Here is a 7,394-nt window from a genome sequence, read left to right on the forward strand (position 1 = left end):
TCAAATCCTCTCAAGTATCATCCAAGTTTTATTCAAGATCTTCAATCTAGTAAGTGTTTCTATCCCTTTTTAGTTAGTATATCACTTAATCTAGTGTTTTAACACACTTCTATCCGAAAAATTTGTCCAAAAGGGCTTGATCTTCAAGTTTCACCAAGAACACCAAGAACACACACTAGTGTTCTTGGACTTTTGGCTCATTTCAAGCTTCTATATTGTAAGTACTTCTATCCTAGAGTATGTTTAAGCTTGCTACACATCTTTACATCAAGAAAACACAAGGAAACACCAAGATCAAAGGTGTTTACGGTCCAAGAACACCTTGGACCGTAAACCCTTCTTAAAAGGGCAAAGTATCCCTAGTTCCTTCCTAAGCCTAGGTAACTATCTTGGATCCATGCCTTGATGTGTTAAAGACTTGGAAACATCAAAATACCATCATCCATAAGGGTTTACGGCCGTAAACCCAAAGGGAAATGGTATTAGGACCGTAAACTCCATATAGGAGTGAAATGGTGCCCTGACTTCTTCCTTAGGCTTATACTTCATGAGGAAACACTTCTAAGGACTTAGAAACCTTCAAAACAACAAATGGTCAAAAGGGTGTGAGTTTACGGCCGTAAACGCATGGGTTTACGAGCGTAAACTCATGTGGTTATGGTCAAGAAACCGTAAACTCATGAAAGGGGTTCCCTTGAACCCTAAACCCCATAGCTTGGTCCTACAACACTTAGATACAATCCTTGGGACTTATAACACTTATATAAAGTGTTTAACTTGTCTTAGGATGTCTTAACTTTATAAATTAGTTGTTTAAAGACTAATTGAATACATATATGTGTATTTATATGTTAAATAGGATCATTGTGTGTGTACAAGTCTTCACTTGACACTTAGCAATCCTATCTCCTCAGTTCATCCAAACCACTCACTATAGGTGAGTTCATACCCCCTTAATTAACCTTTTAAATGTTTTTAAATGCTTTTATGGGGGGGGGGATACAAGTTGAACAACTATAGTTATTATATCAATCACCTATGATTAATAACTACCAAACAAATGGTTTCCTTACTTTTCAAACTGTTTATCAAACTGTTTTACCTCAAACTACTTTACAAACTCTTTTACTTATCAAATACTTTTACTTAAACTCTTTTAAACTTATATTTTATGTATCTATATAGATATAGTTATATAAGTAGGATTGAAAGGACTTAGGACTGCTAGCCTACCTTACTTCCTGTTCCTTGTTTGGTTGTGGACTTAGGGTATCAAGGTTAGTTGTCCGAAGGTCGTTTAAATCCTAGTTATATATTATGTATATGTATATAGATATAAAAGGTTATTTCTTTCATTCAGTTCCATGCCCTTGGGTAGCAAGGGTATACAAACATGTTCATACATTGCTAGTAAGCTACCATAGGGGTAGTTTAGGAAGATACTATTACTAGAACAATGAAACATACAATGAGTCAGTTCATACATGAGTCAATACATACTATGATGAGAAACAAACATAAAACAGAGTGATGAGAAACAAACAATAGACACTATGACGAGAAACAAACATACAGGCTAGACAGAGAAAGAACACACAATACAGCTAGCACACAAATCACATAACATTTACAATAATACATTTATGTGAGCCATTAAACAGGGCATGACACTACCTGCCATGACTGTTTTTGTATCAGAATCTCCTTAATTGGGGAGCGTATGAGTTTGTGTATAGATCTATACTGGATTGACTATCCTACACCTTGCTGCTCGCTACAGTGGGACTTGCAAGTGTACGGGTGCCAAACATCATTTTTACGGCATCTTACATTGTCGTTTTACTATTGAGTCGGTAGCAAGATACAGGCCGATCACATGTTACCTTAAAATTTTACATTTGGCTTAAGGTAGTTAGTACAGTAGTAGTTACTTAATACATCACTACAGTACTATAACATTTTCCCTTACATTTTACTTTGTGTTATACACACAATAAACAATGATGTAAAAACTATATTTTTGGTTAATGATAGTCGGATTTGGGAAAATACACACTTTTACAAGAGATACACACATAGACACTAGATGCCTTGGTAGAAGGCTACTTTTAGTAGGAAACATAGGGTTTTCTAGGAGAGTTCAAACAAATACAAACTTTTTACAAACAAATACAGTACATTTTACAAAACATCTTACAAATGATTTCATACAAACACAGACACTAATATACTTATGATGTCACCAGCTTTAAAGCTGATAAACTCTTTCAAAATAACTTGTATTCTCAGGTCACCAGTAGACAGGTACCGGAGCCAGGTTTTGAGAAGATGGAGTTCGTTCAAGACTCATCTTATATTTTTGATGTATATTGTTTTGGTGTCTTTAAAACTTGACAGAACACACTTGTATGAAATTATATTATTAATGCAATGGATGATGTTGTTGCTTGTTTACTACTTGCATTGTTGTGATACTGTACATGACGTCCTCCACCCCAGAACGTTTCCGCCGTTCATAGGTTTTGGGGGTGTGACAGATTGGTATCAGAGCATTGTTTATAGTGAATCGAGTGTATCAACCCATAAAAGATATACGAACTATAAACACAAGCGGGATTTAAAATACTCTGATGAAGAGTTTATACTTTAAATAATAAAATATTTAATAAAGTATACATACCTGCATTCATACTAAAATCAGTGTCACTAGGACAGAACAAAAGTATTACGATTGTTGGACAACACAAGTATACTTAGAGACATATGGTAAACCCTGGGAAGATGTAGCCTGATCAACTACATTATCCGAGGAGTGATTAGCATGTGCCTAAGTATGGTTGTGAGGTTGGAACAAGTCTAAAAACTTACCAACACTACTACAACAAGAACAGTAGAACAGAACTGTAAACTTAAAATACTATAGGAGTATTTTGTGTTACAATAATTACTTATTTGAAAACTAAAGGTCTTTATTAGTATATCAATGGTTGTTTAGTGGATACACTAAGGTCATATGTGCTAAGATGTCATAGACTTAGAATCTGTGATCTTTGCCTTACTTCCTGTTCCTTGTTTGGTTGTGGGCTTAGGGTTAGGGTCACTTATTCGAAGGTCTATCCCATCTGCGTTACATGTAACTAGTATGCTTTAAACAAGTATTGAAGCAACTAATAAAGATCATCTTATAATTATCTAATTAGTTAGTCTAATTTATTTATTTCTTATATCCCTTTTCTCGCATAGATATAATGGCTGGATTTCATCATCCCGGAGACCCGTACTTCCCAAACCACGACAACGCAGGATGGCTGGAAGAAGAACCAGAAGATAATCATCCAGTTCCTTTAGATGATTATGAAGCTGAAGGTTTTTCTGATGGTTCCGAATCAGAGCCAGAAGTCAACAACCAACCCCCAGCTGTTCAAAACCCAAACCCTCGTCCCGCATTCCAAGGACCCACACCTCTGTGGGCCACAAACTTGAATAGGTGGAGTCAGGAACAAGGTCAACCTTTTCCCTACAATGGAGACAGAAGTTTCTACAACCTTACTGATGGAGGTACAGCTGATAGGGTCCTACCTATCATGGTTCGTAGGATTGCTCGGAACACCGAACATGGTCGAGCAGCTATCGACCGGGTAGTAGAAGTGGATGCCAATTTTGGTGTTAACACTGTCCGCATTCGCCAGCTGGAGTCCGCTCATGAAAGGGCTCAGGTTAGTAATGCAATGCTTCAGAGGGAACTTGCTGAAATCCGAGCCGAAGTCAGGGAACTTCGAACTCAGCAAGCAAGATCTGATAGGCGTGTGAGGGACATAGAGCGTCTCCTATCGGATTCAAGAACTCACTCTAGCAGTTCTCGTCGCCGTTAGAGTCTTACCAACATCTCTTTTGGATATAACCTAGTTTATGTAAAAACTTTAGGCTAATTTCCTATCTTGTTCAACCTTAGACCTGTTAGGTCAATTATTAGGTCGTAGTTCTGTCAAAAATTTCCAATCTTGGTTGATGTAAGACCTACTTCTAGGTCATTTTTCCCGAACTTGTTACATCTGTAATCCCACTTTCTTTGACAGATATCTAATCTAATGGAAATTATTATCCAAATGCCTTCATGTTCATTCAAGTATTCCATTCAATTATGTTGTTGGGCTATGGAGAGTTAGTCCATGAGTCATTCTCTTCAAGGTTCCTATCAAATTCTTATCAATGTCTTTGTCATTCTAAACTTTCAGCTAAAAGATGCCTCCACGTAAATCAACAAGACGTAATCCTCCCGCACTAACTCCACCTACTCCTCAATTCGATACAGCAGCACTCAATGCTGCTGTAGCTGCGGCTGTGGCAACGGCCATGGCTGAATATCATTCCTCAAGTTCCACTGGAGGAGGGACTCCTGTTCCGACTATTCAGGTTGAAACCCCTATGCGCTCGAGAGAGTGCTCCTACAAAGACTTCACAAACTGCAAGCCATTGTCCTTCAAAGGGACCGGCGGAGTACTCGTCCTCTCGCAATGGTTCGAGAAGACAGAGTCGGTCTTTGAAATATGCTCGTGCCCGGAGGGAAGTAAGGTCAAGTTTGCCGCTTGTACCTTTGAATCAAAAGCCCTAACATGGTGGAATAGCCATGTTAAGTAACTATCTCTAGTGGTGGCTAATGCTATGGGCTGGGATACCATGAAAGACCTCATGATTGAGGAGTACTGCCCGAGGGGCGAGATCCAAAAGCTGGAGGAAGAACTTTGGCGCCTAACCATGAAGGGCTCCGACATCATCGCATATACCACCAGGTTCTGTGAACTGGTGGCCCTCTGTCCCAACATGATTCATACAGAGGGAAAGAAGATCGAGAGATATATATGGGGGCTGGTGCCACCATACCAGGGAAATGTATTGTCATCACGCCCCACTACATTTGATAGTGCCAAGCGATTGGCACAGCAGCTAATTGACCACGGGGTCCATACCCCGGCTGCAACAACCACCCTGGCCATCTCAGAAACTGCCAGAACTGCAGAGTCCAAGCGGAAATTCTGGGATGACAAGAAAAAGAAGAAGGCTGCCAAGAAACAGCAGGTCGTGGCAGTTCATAGTGCGACAACACCTGCCACTGCTGCTGCTCCATTAAAGCAGTATTCTGGAAGTTTGCCACTATGCAACAAGTGTAACTACCACCATGTGGGAGCCTGCCGGGAAATGCAGTGTGTAAACTGCAACAGGAAGAGGCACACAACCCGTTTCTGCAAATCTCCGGTGAGGCCAATCACCCAAGTCCCCGGCGCTGGAGTGGGCCAAGCTTGCTACAATTATGGCAATGTGGGCCACTACAAAAGGAACTGCCCCAAGGCAGGGACTGCCGGTGGAGTAGGAAGAGTTCTGGCTATAGGTCAGGAGGAGGCGGTTTCCGACCCCACAGTGGTCACTGGTACGTTTCTCCTCGACAACTCTTATGCTTGTATACTATTTGATAGTGGAGCGGAGAGGAGCTTCGTGAACCAAAAGTTTGCTCATTTACTTAAGCAAAAATCACGAGCACTCAAAGAACCATTCACAGTAGAAATGGCTAATGGGAAGACAGAGAGCACTAGCTGCATATACATAGGGTGTACCTTAACTTTATATAGCCATTCATTCTCGATCGATCTCATGCCAGTCTCAATTAAAAGTTTCGACGTCATCATTGGCATGGATTGGTTGAGTTTTCATCGTGCCGACATCATGTGTTACGAAAAGGCTGTCCGCCTTAATCTTTCGTCTGGCGAAACCCTAGTAGTATATGGCGACAAACCCGGCACAAACCTTCGTATCATCTCGAGCATTCAAGCTCAGAAATTCTTGCGAAAGGAATGTCGCGCATTCCTTGCTCATGTGGTCGATGTGAGCCAAGAAGCGAAAGACATCAAGAACATCCCCGTAGTACGCGACTTTCACGACATTTTTCCAGAAGAGCTACCAGGATTACCTCCGCAACGACAAGTCGAGTTTAGAATCGACTTAGTTCCAGGGGCTACTCCCGTAGCCAAATCGCCTTATCGTCTAGCACCTGCAGAGATGCAAGAACTATCTTGTCAACTTAACGAACTGCTCAGCAAGGGCTTTATAAGACCGAGCTTCTCACCCTGGGGAGCTCCAGTCTTGTTCGTCAAGAAGAAAGACGGATCATTTCGTATGTGCATCGACTACAGGGAGCTCAACAAATTAACCGTCAAAAATCGTTATCCTTTGCCTCGGATAGACGACTTATTCGATCAACTTCAAGGGGCGAATTTCTTTTCCAAAATCGACTTAAGATCCGGATATCACCAGCTACGAGTACTAGGGGAGGATGTTCCGAAGACAGCCTTCCGAACTCGTTATGGGCACTACGAATTCGTAGTGATGCCATTCGGATTAACAAATGCGCCCGCTGTATTCATGGATTTAATGAATAGGGTGTGTCGTCCTTACTTGGATCAGTTCGTCATCGTCTTCATCGATGACATACTTATCTACTCGCGAACTAAGAAGGAGCATAGCCAACATCTGCGATTAGTCTTAGAAACCCTGCGCGCGGAGAAGCTTTATGCGAAGTTCTCGAAATGCGAATTTTGGATCCGACGAGTCGAATTCTTAGGACACGTGGTTAGCGAAGAGGGAATCCACGTGGACCCATCTAAAATCAAAGCCATTGAGAGCTGGTCAGCACCGAAGACGCCTACAGAAATTCGTCAATTTCTAGGCCTCGCTGGCTACTATCGCAGGTTCATTCAGAACTTCTCCCGCATTGCAAAGCCTCTTACAACGCTTACCCAGAAGCGCGTACCCTTTGACTAGGAAGAAAAGCAGGAGAGAGCGTTCCAAACGCTCAAACGAGCCTTGTGCACCGCACCAATACTATCCCTCCCCGAAGGGATAGAAGACTTCGTTGTCTATTGTGATGCATCGAACCAAGGTCTCGGATGTGTTCTGATGCAGCGAGGTAAGGTCATCGCCTATGCCTCGAGACAGCTGAAGACACATGAGGTCAACTACACGACCCACGATCTTGAACTAGGAGCAGTTGTTTTTGCTTTGAAGATCCGGAGACACTACCTGTACGATACGAAGAGCACAATCTTTACAGACCACAAGAGCCTGCAGCATATATTCGACCAGAAGGAGCTCAACATGAGACAACGACGGTGGGTCGAACTACTCAGTGACTACGAATGCGAAATTCGTTATCATCCCGGCAAGGCCAATGTAGTAGCTGACGCCCTAAGTCGGAAAGAATATTCTGGTCGTAGAGTCAAATCATTGACTATGACTATCCATTCACACTTATCCACACAAATACAGGCAGCTTAGCTCGACACTTTGAAACCTGAAAATGTGAACAGTAAATCCCTTCGAGGGATGGATAAGAACTTGGAAGT

Source organism: Lactuca virosa, chromosome 4 (assembly GCF_052849685.1).
Source record: "Lactuca virosa cultivar CGN04683 chromosome 4, Lactuca_virosa_CGN04683_v6, whole genome shotgun sequence".
NCBI classification, from domain to species: domain Eukaryota; kingdom Viridiplantae; phylum Streptophyta; class Magnoliopsida; order Asterales; family Asteraceae; genus Lactuca; species Lactuca virosa.